Consider the following 27,569-nt stretch of genomic DNA (forward strand, 5'->3'; position numbering starts at 1 on the left):
GCAAGCTGGAGATGTGAAATCTGACAGCTTTTTTGAGCTAGATTGCTGGCTGGAGTCCGTGTATTAGCTTAAACAAGGGTAATGCAATTTGTGTAAGACAGGGCCAGGAGAGCATGTTTATATAACTTTTGTTTATTATCTGTTTTTCTGAATAGCTAAACTTCTGTTTCAATATATTCAGAATTCACAATTGATTTTTACAAAACACTGCATTTTGTATTATGCGTTTGGATGTATTGCATGTGTAGTGGTTGCAAAAAAGGCACTATATGTGCAGTACCACTGTACCTTTATATTTATCTACATGCCAAGATTAATCCAAGATGTGGTAATGTTTTGCCTCAGAGCAATTGTACCAATGAACCTTAACCCTGATCTTAAGAGACTTACTCTCTGTTCCTCTGACAGTTTGTTTATTCTTTACTTCAGGGCCTCTTTTGGAGCTAAAACAGCCATTAAGAACAAATTGTTCTGGACAGCTTTTCTACCTCTATGAGTAACAAAAACTGTAACTTGTTTTCATTTCTTCTTATACCTTTTTCAGGTAATTCCTGCAAGCATAAATCCACTGTAGTATCCATCCAGCACTGGAATATTCTAAATGAGGAGAAATGATGTGGCTCATGAGAACTGTGTGACCTTTCAGCATTCTCTGTTCATAAAAATTGCTGCTTGCAGGGGGATAAATCCTGCTGTACTTTATGCACATATCACTGTAAACACAATGTCTGTGTCAGAGGAGGAAATACCACAACAATGTTCAGGTACTTTGTATATTTTCAGTTATTTGTGTAGTTTCTTGTGCTTTGTGAGTGGCAAATAAAATGGTAGCCATGTTGTGTAAGAATGTTAGGTGCTGAGGGTTTAGTCCTAAGATGTATCTAGAACCCCCTAATTCAGTGAAAGTTGTGAGTGCTCAGTATTTCTTCAAGTGTTTCATTAATCCTATTAATCAACCGTTTAAGAAATTATTAAAAGAGTCAGTAAGCTGAAAAGGTGTTTCAAAATATGTCCCCATTTAAAGCAGAAAATACATTTTTTGTTCTTCTTCATTTTAAGCAAATATATTATTTGTGAAAAGGGGGAAAGAACAGAAATGAAAAAGTACTGTTTGCCTACAGTACAATGGAGATACCAAGAGAAAAATGGAGCCCACTTCAGCTGTTGTTAAGGTTAATAACAGCTGGATTAAACCTAGTATTTCTTACAGTCCTTACGAAGCACCACAGCTCTTGACTTCAGTAATCAAGAGTTAAAACTGAATAATTGCAAAAAATATTTTTTTACTCACTAAAGAAGAAGTAACTCCTAGACAGATTCAGCATGGTAAAACTTGCTTGATTAAATATTTTTTAATTAACCAAATACCTTACATTATTTCAGGTCCTGTTCTACCATTTCTCCTTATAGGAAAACTGCTGAAACAGAGACAAAGGTCACTTCAGGAATATAAAACTATGCATTTTATAATTTTATCTAAAATGAAAACAAACTAATCAGAAATGAAGGTATCAATCTTGTATCAAGCTAAAATCTCAGGCTGACAGTGTAAATAGGTTTATATAATAAATCAGTTATTGCTCTTTTTAAAACATATTTTATTGAATTGTACTTGCAACATAATTTACAACTCTTGTTAAAAAGGAGATACAAATAATATTGGTTTTGTTGTATTTTCACAGAGCTTTTTCTTTCTTTGCTGCTGCCACAAAACAGAGACAGCAATTATTTCTGAACTATGGCAAGTATTTGTCCTTTCTGTTTGCATACACCTAACATAACTCAGACACTGCAGTGTTTAGAATGAGGAAAAAATATTATACATGTGTAGATCCTTACATATAGTATATATGCAATTACTGATTTTGATAGAAATGTTTGTATTGTTAGCCTTAATTTAGATCTCTAGATTACCCCCTCTATTTCTATTTATTAGAAATTATACTTTAGGAAAAAATGAACATGTGAAAATCTGAATTAGTGTTCATATTGAATCTCACTAATTTATGTATTTTAAAGCTCCATAACTGTAAATTCTTAAAATACAATAATAATTCTGAACAAATTTATGTACAGGCAGTTGAATAGACAGGTTGAGGAGTTGAGGTGGAATCTTACAGGATATTTCATATATCCTGGGAACACTTTGTATTACATGCGGTAATGGTAAATTCTGAAAAGCATTAAGTGTTGGGGATGGATGTGGCGAACAGAGCTGGGGTGGGCTTCGTTACATTCGCTGCAGCAGTTGGTAGAGATGAGGGTTATGATAGCCTAGGGAAGCTGGAACCAAGGGAACCTTGTGAAATAAGCCCCTGCTCATCTACCCTGCTACAAAGAAAAATGAAACTTTGAAAGAAGTCTCACGGTTTTCTGTGCAAACTCTGCTTATGTTTAGGTGATGCTGGCCTGTAGTTGCAGTGGTCTGAAGACCAATGGTCTTGAAGACCAATCTTGTCTTGCCTACATGATTTTAGACTGGATATATAAATTTCACAGTTTAACTACAGTTTTTAGCAAAATTATGTAGGAACATAAATAATTACAGTATTTCATGAAATATGAATAAAATACTATTTAATACTTTCTTTTTTGAGGCTCATGGGAAACTAAATTGAAAGTTGTTGCTGAAACTCTTCTGAAGAGACATCCTTTTAGATTTTAAATGCCATGTCCCTTTTCATTAATTTAAAAAAGTTTTCAGTTCTCTCATAGTGTTCCCTTCTGATTAAAAATTTTGTCAAATACCAGTCCTTGGATATGCAAAGTTTCCATCAAGGGCTATTGGACTTGTCCTGAAATTATTAACATCAGTGCTGGAAATGTTTCGCTTTTCGATGTTGCTGCCTCTTATTATTACAGACGTCCTCTGTAACCATTAGATAAAATGTTTTGTCCTTAAGCAAAACCGTAGAGACACTGTTACTTGTCTATTTGGCATCTACAAACACGGAAAGCCCACAGCTGCCACTTGCCAGACATCCTCAGTTCCCTGTATATTCAGTCATGCAGGTGGCTTGTCCTACATCACATCGCTGTGTGCTCTGAGTGTAATTGGAGGGGAGAAGACAGACTATCTGTCACATAGTTCGATAAGATTTCTTCTGCTGCAACATCTTTCTCACCCCAAATTACAGCAGTTTACAGCAGGATTAGTAGGGTCAAAAAGTGTTGAAAACACAGAGAAGCTTTCACATTAAGAGAGATAAAGAACTCTGATTAAAAGAAAGTTTAGAATTATATACCTTATCATGGGTAAATAAGATGTGCCATGATGCAGCTATTTTTTTTAACAAAGTAAAAGTAAGGTAAGTTTGAGCAGGAATGTCTACCCACCTTATCTTGAAAAATAAGATGAAGAGGAAATTTGTAAAACTGAAATGTTTTGCATTCAGAATTGAAATCTTTTTCATACAATGCATGTTTTCCTTATGGAAATCATTATTTCAATACCATTTGATATCTAGAGTTTAGTGGGATCCAGCAAAGGAGTAGCTGTTAACAATGAAAAATACCAACCTTACTCAAACTTGAAATACTGCTAAATAAATAATCAAGTGTTTTAGAAAATATATAAACTCTTATGCTTTCAGATGCAAACCAACTTCAGCCTCATGGGGTCTACAAGAATTTACCTGAGATGGATTGACCTAACTACCTCTTGCAAAGCTCCTTGAACTTCTTATGAAACATCTGTGGCCAAGGACAAAACTCTGCACCAGCTGATCCAGTGTAGCAGTGGTTACTCCTCCACTCCCACGGCAATAATTCCACCACAGTGAGAGATCGGTAAGATTGCTTTTGTAGCATGATCCACCACTGTGACAGTTCTTGGTCAGCAGCATGATCCTAGTCAGGGATTTCCAGGACTCCCCCCCCTAGTGATTAGTGTGATAAGTTTCTACACTCAGGGCCCTGAGGGCACCCAGAGCCCTCGCTGTCCCTGCCCACCTCCCTGGGCCTCCCCCACCCTGCCCAGGCCCTGGTCCTCATTTCAGCCCAGCCTGGGGCCGTCAGTGCTTACCCTGTGATGCCATAGGGGTGCCCACCAGCACTGACCCCAACCCTGACCCATGGGTGACCACCTGGCCCAGCCTCAGCCGCAGCCCCATGGAGCTGCCCGATGCCCAGGGCTGGAGCTGCCCCAGCTGCCCTGCTCCCTCCTAGGGTGGTGGGACAGGCCCTGCCGCCACAGGGACCCCCCGCTGATTCCAGCCCCAGGAAGCACCAGCCTGCACGGTGCCCTGACACCTACTAGTTTTATGAGGAATCTGTGGATGGGGAGACGTGCAAAGCAGCTGTTTTTCTAGGTTTTCCCAGATAACAAAAGTCCAGCTCAACCTCCTAGGTTGCACTAGCTTATAAAAAAACTAAGGTTAGAAAACTGCAGTTTTGGAGACAGTACATAAACGTAGCTCAGGTATACCTAACAGGCTCGGTGGCTCCCATGTACGCAGTACCTGCCAGAACGTCCGTGCCCCTCCGCAGAGGCAGAGCACTGCCCAGTACATCTTGGCTTAGTGACTACTTATCACTGGGGGAAGGGAGTGCTGGGCCATCTTCTGCTACCCTCCATCACAGGTGTGTGTGAGGAGAACCCAGTTGTGCCTTTTCCTTGCTCAGCTGTTCCCCTCTTGGCAAACCTTGGCAACAGACACAGCTGATACTTTCAGGCCCACTCTGGTGCCTTTTTGCTGGTAAAAATGCTGATTGGCATCCAAATGAAAATCTAATTGATTCAAATCGTCTATTGCTGATCCTGAAGTAAGTGTGTTGACAAATCTCTTCTCTGGTGACACACATCATAAACAATTTATTGTCACATGTAAAGGAAATCTGTCACCTTTGGTGTGCTCCTACTTTACATCAAAGATGAACTGTTAAGAGTTTTATCTGATAATTAAGAACCAGCATGAAGATCAAATGTTAATATTAACATGTACAAATAATTTTTATTAAACAACTTCTGCAAATGAGATTATCTGAAAAAGGGTCTTGACAGTATTTGACAGTAAATGAGGCATTCAGCATATTAAATATTTACTGCTGAAATGTTATTAATGAATTAGTGAAGTGTAATTAATTATATATTATGCTATTTACTATGTAAGCTGGATGCAGTTAAACATAAACTCTCCTAGATATATATCAGCCGCCCAACTTGGATGCATTTTTATTCCCTTTTTGGCAGTGAACTTTATACATTCTGAAGGAAAACTCCATCTTTTCTCATTACAGTTGCATGTCTGAATTTCAAGTATATCTCTTATAATATTGGGTGTGGTTTTATTTGCTTGAGCACTGACACTTCTAATAGTTTTGGTGGTGATTTGGAATCTAAATATTAGAGACATCCCATTTCTAAATTATAGTGGTAAAATCATAAGAAAAAAACTACTGCGTGATACTAGAAAATGAGGTCCCCTTCACCTCCTTCCTCCCCTCCCCCCCCAATGGTTGAAGTCAGCTGAGCCACAACTAGTTTAGCTGAGAAACTTGTTTACAGTCTTATGCATGGGGCCTTTATTCTGCTAATGTTACAAATAATAGCTTTGGAATAATAGAAGGATCCTAGAATGTTACTCTGACATCTGTAAGTCATTATTGGAAGCTACATTCCTGGTCTAAGGATCTCTCCAACTTTCCCCTCCTCCCCTTCTCCCAGATCTCTGCTGGAACTGCTGGAAAAAAAGCAAGCCCCTGTATATTTAAAAAAATCAATTCTGATATCTCTTACAGTAGCTAAGAGGATAATCCTCAGATGGTGAAACTCCAGCGTCTTTTCTATGTATCATCAATAGCTTAAATACATGACAACTACAGTAATAATAAGAAAAACCTAACTTTTGGGAGAGCAAATTATCTGGTGAACATGTGTCTAAATGCTAAAGCTCATAGGCTCTTAAATCTGAAGTGCCCTGGTTCAGCCATACTACTCATGTCAGATAATGTGTGAGTTGTCCCAATAAGTAGAGCTAACAGGATTGGGAACTCAGCTCAGTAATGCAATATCCTACAGAATAGCATATACTTTTTTCTTTGTTTATTTTGGCCTGATTCTCATGTTTATTGGAGTCTTGATCTTTGGTTAGTATCAGTTTGCTGGTACCTATAGACTTGAGCTCATTGAAACTGAAATAGTGAGGGGTTCCAACTTGCATGTCTCCAGATAGATTACCTCATTAGGGCTCAGATCAACATAACTTGGACAGATGAGCAGGTTCATTAACTCTGAGTGGAACAATTTATTAACTTATTGGTAAACACATCAGTAGTTGGTTGAACTGGGGCTTGACGAAGATGTGCGTTGTGGACTGAGTTCCATAAAAACTTCACAAAGGTGGGTAAGATGATACCCTAAGTCAGATTATCAGAATAATCAATGCACTGTTCTGGCACGTAGAACACACTTGATTTTATACTAAAAGTAGTAAAGTATAACCACTTTGTAAAATTTTTTTTTTTTTTGACATGTAGCATACAGAAAAGGGAGACGGGAAAGCATATTTTACAATCAAAATATTTTGTGAAATTTCTTGAATTAGTTGACAATTTTTGTAAGCTCTCTATTCATCTCTTTAAGTCAGATAAAAATGATTTTGCTAATTTTATTAAGTAGAAAGGAAAAATATTTAATCTGATCAGTTTTAGTACATGCAGATGATGTGTGTGGTGCATGAGTGTGAAAGACTTGTAGACAATTTGTATGTGCAGTTGATTGTTTCTCTTCTTTTCTTACAGGCTAACATTAAAATCAGTGATACCACATTTCTACATTACATAGTTGGTCAAAATATAATTAAAAAATTACAAATACTTTTGAAATGTTTTCACAGGAAAGAATGCTCATTCTTTGGAACATTGTAAATGTTATGAGGACTGTAAGATAGCAGAGAGAGATGAACTTAAAAAAGATTGCTCACTTTATACAGCTAAATTAACAGTGGGCTTGTATAACGCTTTCCTTCCTAGTGTGTGATAAGTCCCATGTGCAATATCTGCATTTGTTGGCAGATGGAAGATGGGGGCAGTGAGGTGTTTCTCATTTAAATGGACCTGCTTCCTTTTTTTTATAATAGCCAAGAAAGAAGGTATCCTTTTACTGTACTTGGCTATATTTGTTTTGTTTGTTGCTTAAAGTCTCCCTGAGTGTATTAATAGTACGGCACAGAGTTGAACTAGTATCATTTGTGGTGGGTAGGGGAGCGAAGACCTCATAGTTGTGTTTAAGAATATCTATCATGGAAAATCTCTTACGAAATAACCGTTATTTCATGCAGTGTGGTCCATACCAAATGCTAACCATTTACTCTTCAGATATTTGTCATGAGCCTTACAGATAAGATATCTCTGTGGGGATTGACTTAGCTGTATTCAGAAAACTAAGCTCCCACCAGAGATGGGGAAATCACCACACCTTTCTTTCAATTTGGTGGTAGAATATTAACAAGGGTAGCATTAGTCTCTGGAGCATCCCCCACCCTTTAACACATCAGATTCATATTAGCAATATTTACTTTCTACAAGGGTGACTCAGTTTCAGCTGTTTTCAATTTTTGCTTATAGTACCCTGGAGAAAAATGTATATCTAAGTAACAATTTACATTTTCATTTCTATATTTTATTGCAGTGGAGCTGGTCACAATACCATAGTAACGGTTGCTTTGCAGATTCACTTTTGACAGCATTTGATTCTTTGCCATAATGGAGGTGGTTGAAAGGCTTGCTGGCTTGCTCATGTTATGAATTGTTAAACCTGTAATTCTGAAAAATTAAGTGCTGGTATTTTGTTAAAAGGAGTTAATCAAGAAGCATTTGTATTTATTTATGGAAAGCCAAATATTTTCAAAAACAAGTAAAAAGAAATATTCAGTACATTATTTTGCTTCAGGACTTGCTTCACACATATGTGTGTGCATATTATATTCAACAGCATGTGCAATGTGTAAAGACAATTTTACAACTTCTACAGCTGTTCACCACATGTGTGGCTGCATAGGGAAAACAAGTATGAGCTAAGAATGCTCCCTAGCTTATGCCCCTATGAGAGATGTATATGGTTACAGTAAAAATGTACATGTAGGCATAGTTAATAAAATGCTAATAGTTACCAAGGACTAAGTTTTTTGAGTAGTACAATGAGCCCATATTTCAAAAACTGGAAGTGGAACAAGAAAATTCTACTAAACTGCTAAATATGTTGGTTGGGAATTTTTAGCCATAGAAATAGAACAAATACACAAAACCTACATGGGCTTTATTTAGGATAGGAATTACTGTCAAACATTAACTGCATTTCTTTCAATTAAAAAAGAGAGCAGTCCAGTCATATATGTTTTGTCTGTCTTTTGCTGACTTGGCTTAATGGGTACTAACTTAGCTTTTGTGCTGCATGGATGTTTTCATTTGTTACCATCGTACTTTTTTAGATAAAACAAAATATATTGTTTAAGAGAAGCCACTCTTGCTTATGGAAAAAGATGTGTTCTGATACCTAGGCTAAATAAATCTGTTTTATCATGAATGTATGTGAGGTTTATCACATAACTGCTAAGAAATTACTTTTGTGATTCTCTCTGCATTAGAGAGAATTTGTGACATTTTATGTTTCTAACAGTGAAACTTTGGACTTTTGGAATTCAGCTGCTTTCTCTTCAAGAATCTGAAGATCACTATGATTGTTCTGTCACGTACAATGAAATATGTCTGTGAATGAGTATTGTTACCTTGAAGAAGTAAAACCATTTCTGAAATAAATCTAAGTAAGAGGTGGTATCCCCTCTGGTATGTGTGTATCAGGCACATAAAGGTGTACATGGTTCCAGATGTAATGGAAGAGTCATGTGTGTTTTGTTTGAGAGGAGGAAAAGGACTGGAGCGAAGGGATTCCACAATCCCTTCATTGACAAATAGTGAAATTCTCCCTAGCAGAAGGTCAGTACAAAGCGTAAACAACACTTGGACTCAAAATCGTAACAAAGAGGGGCCTAGCAGTACACAAACGTTGTCTCTCTGCATTGGCATAAATTTCACCTGTTAGCAGCAGAGATCTAAGAATGTTTTGTGAATTCGAATTCACTTTCTTGGAATAGTATCAGATGCATCTATTTGGCAGGCAGTAACTGTTCGTGCTCTCAGTGCCCTGCAGTGTTGGTCCATGTGGGCGCCTATAGACCAGTCGGAGTGAAGTTGTGCTCTCTGAGGCATATGGGGCACGTCCTCTTCAGCGTTCTAGGTCAGATCAGGAGTGGGCTTAGGAAGTGAGTCTCCTGCTTGTTCCCACCTGTGGCGCTTTGGTTTGCATTTGCTTTGTGGAGCAGCCTCAGAGTGCACAAATGGGATTTCTTCTGGGTGAAATTAAACTGAAAGACATGATCCAGGAGCACAGCTAACATGTTCCATCAACTAATGGGTGCGCAGTCCACACTGGAATTGGTCGGAAATAACCCCCCTAGACAGTGCATAGTGTAGGCATCAGATCCTCAACACATACTGTTTTGTTCTATTTTTCCTATTAACTAGTGTTAATAGAGATATACCCACAGTCTGATCATTAACACGTCTTGCTCTTTTTTTAAATGATTATGGGGATCTGTTCTTGTATCTCCTATTCCTTCTGGAATTAATTACCGTTGGTTAACAAAGTGATTGGTCTATTGCATGTGAGAAGCAGGATGAGACAGATGGAGGCCAGCCAATATTCTTTAGCGTGAGGCCTTTCTAACCCTCGTAGTCATAGCTTTATGGCTCACTCATTAGGAACAATTTTCCATGTATTTAACTATTCTGTTTCTGTTGCCTAAAACTCTTGATATCTAAATATCATGCAAAAATGTCTTCTGTTTACCCATAAAATAGCAAGGAGCTCTCTGTTTAAAGATTTTCTGTCTGTCTACTTCGATGCATCAGTATATTTTCTAGAGTACATAAATGTTATTCTTCCAGTTTTAAAAAGAATACATTGCATAGAAATGATTTTTTTTTCAAATTGCAAGTGATATAAAACAATGAGGTATGTGACTGAACAGAAAATGCAACCACAAAATGTTTCCTTCTTAGCAATTTCAGTCTCTTACACCCATATGCAAGTTGAGTTCTTTAGGTATGTTTTCAGTAGTTCAGAAAAGCACAATTTTTTCAATATGAGCTTTGAAACCTCTTGCAGATCTATATCTCCATGGTGGACACCCATCATGCCAGCTTGTAAATACCTCAGAAAAAAGATTTTGGTGCAGATGGAACTCCCAGTCCTCAGGATTGCTGGTAAGATCTATACAGTTAATCATTAAACGAACAGCAAAATTGAAAGGCTTAAATAGCAACTCTACTATTTATGTAAATTCATGATCTCTGCTAAAAGTGTAACTTGCCTTTGATTATTTTGTTTTTGTCCGTGGTTTTCAACAGCACTGACTGTGGAATTTTGTTGTCTGTCTGAGAAACCTCAGATGGTTCAATAGATGTACGGCTCACGCAGGGTGACTGTGAGCAACCCTTTTTGTACATAAGGTTCTCTGTCCTGTGGTATAACGGGTCCTAGATTTCCCCTGCTTTTAAGCAATTTCCATGTGATAACATTGGGAAGATTAGTGAGGGGGCCCTGGCTCTGATGTACTTAGTTTGCTGATGTCCTTCAGCTCTTTATCTGCTGCATATTTGACATTGACAGATCTGTGGAGCAAATAATTCAAAAATATATAAAATGCTTGTTACTGCTAATTTGTGCAAGGCAGCAGATGTTGGTGGGTTGCAGGAAGCAGCTGTGTGAATTATGAGAGCTTGTGTTTGTGCCCTTACTGAGGAGTATTAATGAAACTACAGCTAGTGGAGAATACTTAGGAGTGCTTGTAAAATAGAATTTCACACGTCTTTGTCTTCAGGTCTATTCTGTGATCTGTGGTGTTGCCCAGTTTGTTTCAAGATGCTTTCAGCTGCTTTCAACTTATAAATTTATATGAGGGCTTGTAAGCTTGAAGGTTGTCTTTCTCCCCAAGCCCCATTTTCATATTCTGATCAATAGACGTGCTTGAAGTGGTGCTTATTCCTCTGTGTTTTTTTGCATGGAAAATTCCTCAGACGGGTTCTCTTCTTTGGAACTCAAACTTTCTCTCCAAGTACAGAATTTCCTCTGCTGTCTGCCTAGTCTGGTTTTGTTAAACGTCTAGATCTTCTGGAAAGACCATTCTTTTTTCTCATGGTTTGGTAAAGGGGTAGATAGGAAGGGGGCTGGGTTTGTTTTTCTCATGTTTTTATCCTGCATGTATGTGAGAAGGAAAAAGACTTGCTTGCTTTGGGGTGTTAATGTGTGAATGGGAACACAGAATGGATATTGATAGCAATTCACACACATCTGCACTAAATAATTGATACTTTATGAATCAATGCATGACATGAAAGCCTGAGAGCAAGTCTTTTAGCAGCAAATTGTGTGTCAAATCTAAGTATAAACCTGTGGAATATTTTATGCAGGCACTTGCTTTATATCTCCACTCCGACTCAGTGAAGGACAGCTAAGATTGATAGGTTACATTCCCTGGTACATTTGTTATTGTAGCTCCAAGGATGATGAACTAACACAGAGTCACAGGAAAAAACAAACAAATATCCAACATAAGACATTAATCAGTAGCAGTCTAAAGCAAAATAAAGAGTGTAGCGTATTACAGATCACTTGGAGATAAGAAATTGAGTCTCAATACTTGCAAAAAGGACTCTAATCCTTATACATATACACAAACACAAATGAGTATGTCAGCTGAAACAGCAAACACTGTACAGTATGTGTGTAGGAAAATCTTTTCTATTACTCTGTAGTTCTAGCTAAATATATACTGAGAGTCACATACAAAAGTAAAAAATAAAACATTGTTAGACTTTTCTTTTGTAATAGTCCTGGTAATTTTTTTCACCAAAAAAAAAAAAGGTATGTCCTCCAGGAGCAGTTCTAAAACTAAGCACAAAACAATAGTGCAGAATTCCTTCGCTGATCTTTCGAAGCTCAAACAAGAAATAAATTGCAGCTTGTACAATATATTACTTAGTGATTCTCAAATCCAGAAATTTTGTCACAAGCTGGTATTTAAATTCATACAGCTAATTTGTTTAACTGGGTAACTTTTCATTGGGGGGCAGCAATTTTGGAAACAGTGTGTATACTAAGTAGATATTTATTTTATGGTTCCGCTTTAAAATTTGATTGCCTAAATCAGGCTCCGAAAATACCGTATTATATCGTCTTACAAACATCTTCAATGAAATCTCATGATCTCCCCATCCTCAAGTCCTTCTGCAAAGAGACTGATAACAAAATGGTAGCTTTATTAAATAGAATGATAAGGACTTGCACCTCCCATTTTTTTACTTCAGATGAAATATTTTGTAATTTCACGGGGATTTATAGGTACATTCTGTACATCTAGCCAATTTTATTTATCTCAGGACAGAAATACAGCTTAAGTAGTTGTATTTCAGGCATCTTTACTGTGATAGGTGAAATATCCTTTATAAAAGATAATGAATACATGCCTAACTGCTCGATTTTTGTCTCTGCTTCCTCAGTGAGGCTGTCTATACCTGAATCTCCTTCCATTTCTGGGTCACAACCCAGTGGATCATGTCTTCACAATCGAATCAGATTGGGAAAGGCAAGAAAAAGAGAGAAACAAATCAACAAAAAATCAAAGGGGGGGGAAGAAAATATCCAAAACCACATAACTAATACAATGTGTTAAACTTCAATGCTCAATTACTTTCAGTCTTGCATTCCTTCACTTACCTTTGCCAGTATAAGTTGTTAACTCTCTAGGCAGCAGCTTTGTCTTGATGTTTTTCAATAAAACACTTGGCACCCTGTGGGTATTATATAAATAAAAAATAATAAAGTAATTAGGCCATTGTATACATGAAAAGATTTTAGTCTGTGATATTTACATCTTGGCTGCAAAGAATTCCATCCATAAAGTGCTCTTGAAACCACAAGCATGCAGTATACTTTTACAGTTCAAAACAGAATACAGCAATTTAGGACGCAGTCCTGCAGAGCACATGTGCAATTTTAGTCATACATATAACTCCATGTTTTAAGTATTCACAAGGGTGAATATAAGTTATTCAATATGTGGGTTGAATCTGAAAGTATGTATTATTTACTTAATAATTTTGTTTTTATTTGACTCCTAATAAGTTGTAGATGTTTTGTGATCAAATGTAAAGAGAATTGTCCAGAACTGAAGAATTTAAAGTCACCTGTTAACTTTTGTCTATTTGACTAGGTTTTGCATTAGCCTCTAAATAGACAATGTACAATATGAGGAAAGGGACACGGCCAGGTAGAAGTGGTTGAGCAGTGAAGGTATGCTCGTTTCACATTTTTCTTGTTTGATCTTTTGTTGATTTTTCCCTTCTCTCATACAGTCTCTTTCCTCCCTCTTCTGGTCTGTTGTGTTTGCACTTGTTAGGTTGAGGGCCTATGAACATCTTATCAGAAAAATGTTTGAAGGAGGGTTAGGGGCATAGTAGAGCCGGTAAGAGAGGAGTGCCAGGTATAGGGGAGCCTGTGCAAGAAGCATACAAGTAGGAATGGGAGGCACAAAGGGGATGGTTAGGCACACTGAAGCAATTTTTTGTTTGTCCATTTTTCATCTGAGATCTTTAAGAATGTGTTATATAAATTGCGTATCTAGCATCAGTTTTGTGCTCGAGACCCATGGTAACTCCAGGATTGGGTCCTATATCACTTACCTGTGTTTGAAATTATTTCAGATTTGCTGCTGCACTTGACATTCATTCCCTGTCTTAATCCAAAGTAACTTTCAAGTGTAGACAAGCCTAACAGATCAACACTAACATTTATTTAACTTCAGCAAAAGTTTTAGGTGTTCAAGGAATGCAGGATCATTCAGTAAGGAATGTAAATTTTACCTCACTAGATTGTATTAATGAGTTATTTCCTAAGAGGCTTTTAATGGCTTAATTTTATTAATTGAAGCTTCATAAAAAAGGTCATAAAGGTAGAGTCATATGACTGTAATGATGGCGTTACTGCAGCATAGCAACCTACAGCTAGTCAGCAACCAATGGTTAGGTTTTTAGCCCCATCCCCCCACTTCCAGTTGCAAAGTAAAGTACTTCAGCTTAAATCACAAAGTTTATTTTAAATAATGGTATTTTACCTCAGAGGTGGACCTCTGAGAATGGGCTGCCTAGGCAATAACTGCTGTTCAGCTGATGAGCAATAACTATCACTCACACTCATCTGAACATATTCTGTCCATTTGATCCCAATTCGAAATCAGTCTTATGTCAAGATATGTTTGCAGGATGCCTATTCATCCATTTCTTTTTGGAAAGTTAATGAATAGTCTGTTTACTTTTTTCTGGACTTTTAAAAGTACCAATGCTTCTTTAGCATTTCAAGAATATGGCTGCTGGCCTGCTTTCTAGATCCAGGGTTACAGGGCCTGTGTTGACTTAATCTAGAATAAGATCTTTAAATTTAAAAGTGATCAGTTCTTGGAATAGTGTGTTCCTTCCTGTCATTATGATTTTTTTCATGCCATAGTGTCTGGGACAATCTTTTAGCCCTGAAAAGATTGTAGACGTGCAAGGTAAGACAATGTTATGTGAGAATTAGTCCTTACTAGTGTTTGAGAACCATTTCTGTGATGTTGGAAAACTACTGTAAGACAAATAAATATTTTCACACTAGGTTGCTCATTTTTGGAAATCTATGCTTTCAAGATTAGAACCTCCTACTCAATTTGAGAATGAATATTTTGGGGAGCTATTTTGTCCTGTATTTCTTTTGGTGGGTGAAGTACTTTGAAACAGTGGTTTAAGTAAGCAAGTGATCATTAAATGACTACATCCTGAAGTGACTATTTAAAGCATAATTCTACTTGTGGTAGTGGATTCATCATAAGGATACATTCATTAGCAGGAAGTATATTCGATGTGGTACCAACCACAGCACATAGTCCTCAGCTCCATGTCTAGTCCCAAAGCCCTAGTCTAGTGTCCTTACGTGAACAAAGAGAACTTTAACAGAAGGCATTGATGACTGTGTGTTCCTAAAACTGCATATATTACCCAGCCAATAATATTTTGAATATAGTAAGGTTTTGAGAACCAGCTATGTCTGTCCAGTTCTGTTGTTAAACTCCAATGTATTCAAAAATATTAGTTCATGTGAGATTTGATTTTACAAGAAGCTGAACACTGTGGTTTTGGTTCAATAAATAAGCATTGGTTAATTGTAAATAACACTCTATGATCTTCAATAGTTTCTGCTTAAAACTGTGTACTTGAAGTTATTTGCTGAATCAGTGGTAATGTGCTAAATATCTTGTACAGCTGAGCTCCTTCCTGAGGTCGCAGCCGTTAGGCCCAGGTAATGCAGAGTAATGTGGGATGTGCCTGTACCTTATAACAGAGCATGAAGTGAAGACCTTTGGGCTAGGGCTGAGCAAGGCTGGTGTATCTTTAGAGCTTGTCACTGTAAAGATCCAAAACAATATAATATGGAATTGCATCCAAATTAATAAACCCTAAGAAGGATTAATTAGTTCAGACTGGATGCCATTTCATTGTGACAATACTGCTTCTGGTTTGGGGAGTAGTTTAGTTGATGCGAATTTAGCTGAGTCTTCAGTGCAGATTAGAGTTTTATACCGTAATCTACAGCTAATAATTTAAGCTGGCCCTTAGTTTTGTGTGAGTGGTACATGTGTAGTTTTTATTCACAGAAGTATTCCTACTCAGTTTAATGGGCCTATTTGTATAAATAAAAGCATTGGTACGAATGACTCAGAATTGATGCCTTCTCAAAAAAAAAAAAGGGGGGGAGGGAAAAAAAATTCAAACTTCCAAGTTATGTTAATAAAGCAGGTGGTGCATAGTTTTTAAGACAAGGATTGACATTTACTTAAACTCAATTCTGTAGCACTCTGAAAACCTCTTGCAAAGGTGAACTGCCACAGCTTTCATGTATCTCATGATATTGCTGGATATGGCCAGTGCTTTTTAAGTTAAATAATCCTGCCCTGGATGAGAAGTTAAACACTACATCAGCTAATACTTTAAAGGTAAGTAAAAATGTAAATTATATTTATATTTGTGTTCCGCATCTGCCAAGAATCAACACTATAGCTAAGATTACAGGATTTTTCTTTGGTTTTAATATGGAATTAGGTATTTTCTATTTATTCTGCCATGAAATGTTATAAAAAAAAATGCCAAAGCCAACTGTATTATGTTCTCAGGTCAAGCAAACCATGCAACTAATTGTACTTTAGTGTGGATATTTTTTACATCTTCAGTCATTAAATTTTGTGTATACCAACTTTAATCTGAGTTACATTTTAATTTATAAATAAAAATCAGTGCTGAGCATGTCTTGGAAAGTCTTGAACTTTTTTGGACACCAGGGGAAGCAGCGTAAAGCCTCAAATACAGTCAAGGATGCTCAGTATCTTAACAGAGTTAGTTCCAAGGACAAGAATCAGTTCTTAACTAAAATCAGTGAAAATAGTGAAAATAATTTTGCTTGCATCAGACCTGTGTACAAAGAATCTGATTTTGCCAAGATTTGTGCACATCTAATTTCATAAACTTGATCAGTTTTGATGACCACTGATTTGAATGAACTTAATCTGTTTAATATAATCTTTGCAGAGTTGGAACCTAGATGAGTATTTAATAAAGATCATTACTTTTTCTTAAGTTTCAATCCCATTTTTAATTAGTACTCTGGAATTTCAGCTTGCGGAAATGAAGTAGACACACAATATGCATTGAAATATATATGTAACTTTTAGTGCTGCAGAATATTAACTTTCTTCTTTGTTGAAGGGACTTCCCCCACCTCCACATCTCTCTTGCAAAGATTTTACATCCTACATATAGACGGAGAGTGATAAGAGAGGAGTATGTCATGCTCCAACATGTTCAACTTTTCAAACACTAAAAAATAAATCAAAAATTGTGTAACTGGGTTTAGGCTGCCAACAAGCAGCCTGAACTTGTATTTACCTGTTTCTGCAGGTTTTTATAAGTCTGTTCACTGAAATATTTAATGTAAACTAAATTCTTATTATAGCAACCATTGGATTTACTTGCTGTTTACTCTTATGTAGAGATAATGTCAAAGATTTGAGGCCTAGTCTTTGCGAGGTGCTCAGCATTGCTGCTAAAAATGGATGCTCAAGCACCTCACAAGACCAGGGCATTTACTGATTTATAGCACATGCAACAGTACTGCATGAGTAAGACTCATCCAGATAGGGAAAAAACAAACTTAACTATAGGTGGTAATAGATTATTTTAGGTTGCAAACTGGCATTTCAAGACACAAGCGAATAAATTGTGTCTGACCTCTCTTAACACTCCTCTCAGGTAGTTGTGAGAACTCAGGACTGAGATTCAGGGACAGACATCCCTGATTACTAATGAAGTCATACAGCACTATTAAAAATCAAACCCCCATAGTAAGAAAGCAGATTAAACTAGTAAATTTTGGTTGAAACATTCTGAAACTCCTCTTAATTTCCCTGTATCTCTGCTTGTTCTCCAAATGTATACAAGAATATTTGCTCATTTAGTAGTAGTAGGATTAGGGCTCAGTTTTGCTCTCCTTGATGGGAGCTTTGCTGTGGAGAGAGGGAAATCAGGATCTCAAATTTGTTTATGTTTGCAAAATGCTAACTATTACTTTTACAGGATATATAGGGAATAAGAGCAGTACAGCTCCACAAACCTGTCTTTGTAGTCTTAGGAGACTGACTCAAAAGCTACTTCTCCCACCATCCTTGCTCAAGGAGGTAGATACTGCTGCACTAGGCTACTAGAGGGAGACCCAAAGCCCTCACCCATGATGCAGTTCCCTTAACTTTGAAGTTCGCTTCAAAATGCAGTGTTCTTGACATTGCTGAAAACGGAGTTTTGACATGCTGAAAAGTACATTATGTATTGAGCAAAATCTTCTGCCATAAAGTAACAGAACCAAATGATTTGGACTATTTTGTTTACTGTAGACAAAGTCAGCTGCATTGGGTTGACTGTAACACATTTTGACTATCTTCTGCCTTAGAATCAGCCTTTTAGAGGGTAACAACGTGCCTACAAGCTACGCGCTCCGGGATGACTGCTAAAGGGATCGCTCTCATCTTGCCCCGTCCTTGCGCCCCCTGAGCACCGGCTAACGGCCGTCGCCGGGGCCAGGATGAAATTAGGCGGATCTTTAACAAGCACGGCTGATCCTATGTTAACGCTGCCCTGGGCAGAGGTCGCAGTCAGTGCCGCACGTTGTATTCAGCATCCAGTAGCGCGGGCGAGCCCAAGCTAAGTTAACCGGCGTAACAAGCGAGCTGAATTACTGCATGGTGCGGACCGCGGGGCGGCGGGAGGAGCCCGGCGGCGGGAGGAGCCCGGCGCCCCGCCCCCGCCCCGCCCCGCGCCCAATGGCGGCGCGGCGCCGCCCGGCCCGGCGCCGCCCGGCCCGGCCCGCCCGGCCGCCCCGCCGTGTGCGCGGCGCTGCCGCGCCATGGGGTTACTCGCGGGCTGGGGGCCGGGCGGGCGGCTGCGCGCCTCCTCCTCCTCCTCCTCCTCCTCTGCCACCGCCGCCTCCTCCCGCGCACCGCGGGCCGGGCAGTAGCGGCCGGCGCGGGGCGGCCTTGGCGATCCGTCCGGTGCGGCGCAGTGCGGCGCGGCAGCGCGGCGCCCATGGCGTAGCGGCAGCCGGCGCGGACCGCCCTGCGGAGAGGTAGGTGCGGCGGGACCTCGCCGCGGCCCGCGGGCGCGGCGGTGCGCGGCCCCTCCGCCGGCCGGGCCGGGCCGGGGCGGCCCCACCTGCGCGGGGCGGGGCAGCGCGGCGCGGCGCGGGGCGGCACAGGCGCGGGCCCCCGCGGCAGCGGAGCGGGCGGCGTCCAGCTGCGCCGCCGGGCTGCGGGCGGCGGGGTCCGCGCTGCGGTTCTGCGCTGCGGGCGGCGGCGCCGGCTCGGCCGCCCCGAGGGCCCGCGCGGGTCCGGCCCGGGCGGCGCGGCGGAGCGGAGCGGGTCCGCGCTGGTGGCGTGGGGCCCGCGGCAGGTAGCGCGGGCGGCGTCCGCGAGCGGGCGGCACGGACGGGTGTGCGGGTTGGTGCTGCGGGCTCCCGGGACCCGCACCGTGCAGACTCGGAGTCTCGCGTGTGCAAACTGCTCGAGGAACCGCGAGGCAGGGCTGGGGGCGGGGGGCTGCAGGTGTTGCAAGGAACGGGCTTGATTTCTGCCAGGCCCCTGCGTGCAAGGAAGCCGTACGAGGTTGCACCACGCTAGTGCTAGTTACGGAAAGAAAGCGAGTGAAATCCCTCGCAGAGGTTTATGGCACTGTGCAAATCAGGGCCATCATACCCTTAACGAGGCTAGCCAGTGCCCTTATTAGTGCGCTGGTATAGTGTGAAGCCAGTGCAACGGCCAGTATCACGTCACTCTGTTGCAACTTCACTGAGAAGCTGCTGACCTGTGGGATTTACCTTTGCATGTTTTACAATGGAAGGACTGAAGTCAGTTCCCTGCAGCTTCTCGAGTGTGCCCCGCTTATCAATAACAATAAGTCGGATCTGAATACAGTAACTTCTTAAACTTTCCACAGTTTCAGATGCACTTGTAATTCCAAAGTTATGTTTTTGAAGACAAACAGTATTGAAGAAGATACTTCTTTTCAAAAGAGAGGATTTCAGGTATAACTATGTGGTTACACCTTTTCCACTTGCTGTGGATGTAACAAGATACAATCTGTTTATCTCAGTTCCATTAAGCAGTAGTTGTTGTTATAACTTAATCGCTATCATGTATTTTTGTTCTCAAATGCATGATAGTCAGTACAGTTAAGTTTTATTAGAAACACTTTAATAGGATTTGTTACATTTCGCATTGTTTGGAGGAGAAAAATCAAACTTGGCTGAATGAGTGCCGTAACTTTGTTTTAAGAAAAACAGTGACCTGGTCAGGTCTGTATTCCTACAAAACTAAATGTTTATTTATTTATTTTTTTTTTGGATGAGGGCAAACAGGCTGATATTAAACCCCCTCTGGGGAGAGAACCTGAAGCGAGAGAGTCTCATGCTTTTCAACAGCCTGTGGGACTCATTAGGTTCAAGCTCATAGTGAACCGGAGCGCTGTTGCTCTCTGAGTCTCATGCGCGGAAGACTTCAAGACTACACATAAATACAGCTCTTGCCAAAGGCCTATGTCTATTTGTTTATCACGTCTTGCTAGGACTATTTTATTTCCTCTATATTCCATGTTTTTCCATTAATCCCAGGAACAATGCAAGTTGGTTGTTGGGTTTTAATTAGAACTGCACAGGTGTCTTGTCAAAGTATTTCCAACATGAGCGTTAGCAAAATGTTAATGGTAGATACATATTAATTTGAACAGCTCCGGTTTGACCTATGAAAGTTCAGTGTTTGATTCTAGCTGCAGAGGAGCTTCTCTGACTGGGACGGGACGTAGACCTGAGCAGATACCAACCGCAGCAGCCAGAGCTCCCTCACTAACTGGGGGAGGAAGGGACGGCTGGCGGCGAGGGACAGGTTGCTGGCTTCCTTCAGTGAGGAGCCCTTTACTCTGAAACTTGCTGCCCCCAATTGTTTGCTATAATCCAACCTTGTTAAGTTTAAAGTGACACTTCAAAGTTTTTCTCTTCTATCATGCTTTCCCCCTCTCTGGGGAGGTCTTATTTGGTCTTTGATCCTGATAAATATTTTAACTTTGTATGTGTATCCAGGGCCTTAAGTAGTCAGTCCGCCATGTGTGTGAGTTCTTTTGAGAAGTAAGTTTCAATTTTTGTTTCTTTGCTGTGCAAAACATCTTTGAATACCATAGCATCTTGATGCCTACTTCTACGAACAGTGATTTTAAGTTAATTACTAAACCAGCAGGGGGAACACAAAACACTCTGTGAAGTCTCCCTTCATATTGCAATTTGTTAAAATTTTGGGCCTATACTTTTTGCTAGAATATCTTTAAAGAGGATGGATGTCAAATTTGAAAAGAATTACCATATGTTGGGATAAGTACATTATTTTTGTATGCTTGTTTATTAGTTTATTGCAGTAGATGTCTCCCATTCTTCTGAATTTTTGCTGCATTAGCCAGAACTGAGAGGCTTATTTAAGTGAAATTTCTCTTTTTAAAATATTTTAAAAAGAGAAATTTAAAAATGGGAGATCTTACTTTGAGTAGTCTGTAAAGCTTTAGATAATGGATTGACCAAATACTTTTGCAGTAGAAGTACTACTGTACCACATTCATGATGGTATATAGAAATTTTTGAAAGCTAAAATTGAGTTGCAAAAAAGTTGTATTCTCACAAGAAACTATTCACAGTGTTTAGGGTTTCTGTAGGAGAGAATAGTTTTAGGTATTCTATTAGGTTTCAGGAAGTCATTGCTGGCTTATTTTTGTGAAGGTCAACTGACTCTCTTAGCATAGATCAATAATGATTTTTTGTTTGTATTGGCCTAGTAATTCATTACTCCTGTTGTGCCATGATTACTGAAAACAAAGGCTGTTACCAGAGGATGTTATCCTGATGATTTACAGTGATCCATATTGCTTTTTAGTTTATGAAGCCTGATGCAGCCAAATGGCAAATACTTAAAGTAAGGGTATACAAGCAGGTTGCTGAAGGCTAAGATGTGATTTTGCAGCATGTAAGCTATTCCCCAGTAACAGCCAAAGAACGGGCTCTTATGCTACAGTAAATGTGATGTATCTTGCTGCTTATACTTTGGAGTTAAACTATTTTTTCACTTACAATGGGGTAAAAACATGCCTGGGGCACTTGCCATGAAGTAGCTGATTTACTGCAAGACCACTTGTGAGTGACAGCAATTGTATATACCCATACTATTAGAGCAAGTGGAGATAAAATACAGCTTTGTTGAAATTAGCAGTACCTGGAAAAGTTTATAGGAAGAGGTAAGCTCATCTGGCTGTACCCTCGGCTGGATCTGAAATGGCACTGGTTGAATACAGAGGCATTAAATGAACATGAAAATGTTTTTCTTCTCATTGTTTCAGTAAGCAGGTGTGTGCAGATACCAATGGTCGTACGTTTTCTCTTCTCCATAGAGCACTATCAAATGTTGCCAGGTAACTGAAGATACAAAAAGATCCATATCAAATTCCACTGATGAGCTCACTCATTTGTCATTTTTATTCTGATTGTATCCACAGGGAATGACAAAACTTTCTCCCCTCTACGGTTCTCTGAGCTGCTGAAGTACATAGTTTGTAAAGTCAAAGTGAGATTTTTGTTTTAGTTAAAAATAGTGCTAAAACTTTGCCTAATTTGTCTTACAATGCTTTTGTCTGATATGTGCAATCATCTCTTGATATTTAAGATGTGAATTAGCTAGTCATAGACAATTTATGCAGATCTTGGAAAATATTGTGGGATACAGATTGTAAATATTTTTGTAATACATTACTTTTGATCTGAATTCCATAAAATAGTTGTGTATTATAAATAGATTGTACTTCTATAGCAGTAATAATTATAATGATTAACAAATGTACACTGGTTTCTAGCTACTTCATGTAAAGAAGTATGTTTTGCCTTAAAAATATACCAGTGAAGAAGTAGTACAATTGGAATTGTTTTGTCCGTAACTGTGGATTCTCATTTTTATGTGCTGGCAGTCATCCAGTAGAGCAGCATTTCTTACACTATGACAGCAACATTAACTCTACAGTAGCCAAAATGAAGCAAATTTACACAACTCTGGAAATCATTGGAGGAGGGTCTTTAAACCTGCTACTTAGCCATTATCTATCCCCCCCCCCCCCTTCTTAATTTCCTCTCTGGCAGTATAAATTTAAAAAAATATCCTTTATGACCTCGAGTATCTAAATGATCAGATTTGTCAAGCTTAGCAGAGACTATTTTATATGTTGCATTGTATATATTATATTGTTGAACTGTACTGCTTACAAGTAATAACTGTCTGGTAAAATGTGGTAGTTTATAATACATTTATAATGAGTTAATGGATTTATTGGGGAAATGTGAAAGTCATTATTTCATAGTCTGTGAATAGTACTTTAAAATTAGCTTTATCTGTTTATTGTTAAAAAATTTCATTCAACTATATTTGAAATTTCTTTTTAATAGCTTCTGTCTAATTTTAGTAGTACTGGTTGGCCAGCTTCAGTTTTTTTGCTATTGCAGCATGCTGTAAGATTTTGGGAGTCAGCTGAAAAGGGCCTCTGTTTTAAGTAAGTTTAGCTGTGACCTTGAAGGAGACCTGTTCAGATTCCAGGAGAATGGCTTATCTAGAGGTCGTGGAGCTGAAGCAGGTTAATTATAGAGCTAACATATATAGATTGTTTTTCCGCACAGAAGGTGGTAGGGCCTGTCATATATAAGGTAATAATTCTAAAAAAGAATGGATATTCGCTTAAGGCTTATGTTCTGATTTTCTTCATAAGTGTAGGCATCTTCTGTTGGAAGTCAGTACGGCTTCACTGTATGAGTCAGGGACCGTAAAGAACCCCAAAGTATCCAGTGAGTTTACTGTATAGTATAGATCTTCTGAATACATGTGTTTCCTTGCCAAGAAGCTGGAAGTGGATTGAAGGACCAAATGTCCTCTTTTGTCTTAGATTAATAGAAGTTATTCTGATTTGACTATAGCTGTTTTTGACACAATGTGATTGAGAGCTATGGTAGTATTATATCAGCAATTGTAAATACTGTACCTGTGTGTATTTTTCACAATGATTTGGGTGAAGCAAAATTTTGTTTTGATTTACAAAACACCTATTACAATATTTGAAAAGAGTTCTCTCTCTTGACTGTTATATTAATAAACAGAGTCACTTCTCTGGTATGCACAGCTTGTGTTATGTGATGGATTAGTCCCCCCCCTCCACCATTTAAAGTAGCCAATTTTTCTATGTACTTGTACATTCAGTGGTTTGCTTTACTCTGAGATGTAGTGATTCTCTTCTGGCATACGAGATGTACAAATTATCTGTACATATTCAGGAATTCCTTGCAACCTTCCATTTCTCTAAAGTTGTATTCAAAGCTTTTTGCAGACTTTATGGATAAACTTAATGTAAAACAAAAAGAGGCAGGAAATTTCTTATGGTAAAAATTATATGGGAGTATATGTATGTTCTGTGTGGAACATGCCGGTGATGCATATCCTCTTTGAAGCAAATCCACATCACACTGATTGCAAATGATAATTTTTATGAAAAAAAGTTTTGCCTCAAACTGAATGTGTTTCTCTGCCAAACAAATTTCGCTGGTTATGTGGCAGACAATTAGTGAGAGGGTAGGTTACTCCTACTCAAAGGGAAGCTCCTTTTGACTCATTCTTTTAATGGTGTGGCACTCTAAGGTCTTCCCTATTTGTGTGGGAGAAGTTTCCTATCTTACAGAAGTGCATGTGAAGATGCAGTGGCTGACAGCTAGTTTTTAATAAGGCTGTTCATCTTAACTATGTTCTTATTTAGCAGTCTACCCGCTTTCTAAAGCATGCATTATTCTAGAGAGTAAAATCCAGTACGTGCATCTCTTGCTTTTCCAAAATGTGATTTTGATGACGCTTCTTCCTATCTTTAAAGTAATTAGCACTTAATATTTTAGGCCTTTTATTTACATCTTGTAGCTTCACCACTGGCAGCAGGAAAGACTGATTTGTACACCTCATCCATTTTTCTTGTTGTATTTTATTCTGAAATGCTGGTTTTCAACTTTTCTCAAATTGCTGACCACCATGTTTTCCCCCCAAAAGAGTTTTGCATTCCCATAGAGCAAATTTAAGCTTAATGCTATAGACTTGCTTTTCTTTATTACCTGTATGGGCCCCTCAGAAGTAACCCGGAGGTTTCCAGGTGTCTGTAGACTGCGGTTTGAAAACCACTGCTCTAAATCTATAGAGGTCATTCCAATATTTAAATCCAGCAGAGATCAGTTTAGCTTTTTTCCTAGTAGGGAAGTTCCAGCTAGAACTAGCCCTACATACAGTTCTAGGCCTTGCAGTTTAGTCTAGAAAAAATAGCTGCATCAAGCATTCATTGAGAGAATAATTTGCTGAAATCTTTTACCCTGAGTGGAAGAAGCCTTGCTGAGTTGTTGCTAACTTTCCATCATGCTGTGGCTCCTTTTTTGTGCATAGCCACAAGGAGATGCCTTCCCTGGGGTTATGTCGGGTGGTCTCAATAGCTACATTTGAGCTGTTATCTCTTTGGTTTAGGTGCGCAATTAGAAACTGAGCCAGATAAAACTTAAGATTAATGAAACTTGTGTGAGGTTGTTGGCTGCTACTATGTTTGTGAAGAGTAAGATAGCCCAGTGCCAGGAAACCTATTCTGTTTCCAATTAGAAACCATAAGAAAATAAAGTAATTAGGCCAAAAAAATTTAATGTTGAGGGGGAAAGGTTGTGGAGGCCTGTTTCATGCAGTTTGTGATCTTTCTGTTCATCCTGAAGATTTCTGTGCAGTAGAAATGTTTTTGTTTCAGGGTAAAATTTTCAAAAGCAGCAAGTCCCATTTAAAAAACTTGAGTCTGGTTCCTGTTGACTGTTGTGAGACATCACTGAGTTCCTTGGGAACCTGAGCTTTATTTAAATGCAGATTTTAGACTCAATGCTTTCTTGAGCAGTTGTGAAAACTTGCATTCAATGTTTACGTATATACAGTTATTAAAGTCTCTGCTTTTTTTTTTCCTTCTGCTACTTGAATATTCTTTAGGAAAATAGCATATAATTTTGCCACTGGTATTTCCTAATGAGATCAGTGAGATTTTTGTTGGTGTCCTGACTGGAAGACAGAAACAAAACTGCCTGGAGTGGTATTATCTTTCTAGGTGGATAATATGGGGGCTGTTGTGGCAATGCAGAGATCCTGCTACTACTCATTTGTTTATGAAGGAGCAGAGTGACTATGAGCTGGACAGAAAATCTGTGACTGCACCTGGTACTAGATTCCACATTGCTTGAACTAGTCTTGTATAACAGCTGTGCACCATCCTAACCTCTTGTTTCCTCTACCCCCTTTAGAGAGGCTCTGATGTAGGATGTCCCCGAGGGCTCTGTGTTAAAGTAGAAGAGTTCTGATCCAGCACTCAAGTTACATGCGAGGTGTTTATTCTAGCTGTTAAGCTCTGTCTTTAGTCCCATGTGAACTCCCATCCTTAGAGATCCAGTCATTTCTAGGAATTTCTGCCTTTTTAAAAAGGGAATCTGTGTGCTAGTCTCCTTCTTGTCGAAGGATCTTGTGTACTCCTTCCACTAAAAAGGACTCTTGAATGCATTTCCTTCCCTTCCACCTATTGAAACCCTCCTACATCCTGATCTTTTAAGAGGCTATTCTCTTGTTTATACTTTGCAAGTAAAACTTTGCCCCCGAGCCTGGAAAGATTCAGCTGCATAACTCACTGTGTTTGGGGTGGGAGCGAGGGGGGAGCACAAAGGGAAGTCCCGGGAACATACAAAAGAATGACTTTTTTTTTTTGGTCCTGTTTCTGTAAACTGTCTTACATTTGTGCTCTATAGTACAATGATTATTCAGCTAAAACTCCCACAGTGTCTAGTTTCATGACTTTACTTCTCTGATCGAAACTCATGGCAATTAAAGTTGGATGATTTAAAAAAAAATTGAGAAGCTGAAGGGAAAACTTGCTTATGAAATGATACTGAGAGTAGAGACGTCTATCCAAGCCAGAGCTTCATGCTAGTTGTGGGCAAAATATGTACCAGGTAACAACACTACCTTCAGTAAACTGTTACTAAAAAGGTGGAATGCTTTTACATCGTTTATAGACTGATTTGTGTATATTTTGTGGCTTCCTGTAATTTGACAGGCTGCATTGTAATACATTAATATGAAAATAAATAAACAAAATGTTAAAACAAAAGTCACGTGGAATAGAGGGGCACAATTGCTAAATGGCATAAAACATCTTCCCTTGGCACTTGTCCAGTTCCCATAGCCTTTAACTGTGACTTGTTGAAATGTCCCATTACAAGCACAGCAGCATGTGAACTGCAAGACATCAGAGTTACTTTTTCCCTGGGCTTTTGATATGTCAGGATTTTTAGTTTTATTACTGTTCATATTCCCTGAAAATGAAACCACTTTGATGTTTCTAAAATGGAATCTATCCTGTTAATATTTCATGAATAAGTTACTGTTTTAAGTTCTGAATGGTGGAACTTTATGTATATACCTTTGACATAGACATAAAAAAATACACATTTTGAATCCCACATTAATATTTGCTAACCATATTAGTCAGCTTTTCGACCTGTATGCATGCAAATCGCACAGAATTGACAGAAGATAAATGTCATCCAGTAAAAAAAGGAAAAAAAATCTGCTAAAATGCGTATTTAATAGGAGTGGGATTACAAATAAACTCTTTCAAAAACTGTTCTATTCCTAAGCTTATAGAATTGCTTGTGTAGTTAAGTTAATCATCTGTGGAATGATGAGCTTGGGCATACTTGATTACAAATGATTGCCTTTTTACTTATGCGTGGAATGTATTTATTTATTGCATTCACATAGGGAACC

At 38.9% G+C, this 27,569-nt stretch overlaps 1 protein-coding gene across 2 annotated transcripts in view; it reads left to right on the forward strand.

The window, feature by feature from the left end:
• TGFBR3 (transforming growth factor beta receptor 3) overlaps positions 1-27,569 on the forward strand; it is a 164,592-nt gene that overhangs the window by 14,181 nt on the left and 122,842 nt on the right. For both annotated transcript variants that reach the window (XM_013961375.2, XM_067300941.1), the window contains exons 3-6: positions 545-764; positions 1,683-1,741; positions 3,594-3,789; positions 10,166-10,263. The gene's annotated coding sequence lies outside the window, so the exon portion shown is untranslated. The remainder of the gene's footprint in view (positions 1-544; positions 765-1,682; positions 1,742-3,593; positions 3,790-10,165; positions 10,264-27,569) is intronic.

This window comes from Apteryx mantelli, chromosome 8, assembly GCF_036417845.1.
Source record: "Apteryx mantelli isolate bAptMan1 chromosome 8, bAptMan1.hap1, whole genome shotgun sequence".
NCBI classification, from domain to species: domain Eukaryota; kingdom Metazoa; phylum Chordata; class Aves; order Apterygiformes; family Apterygidae; genus Apteryx; species Apteryx mantelli.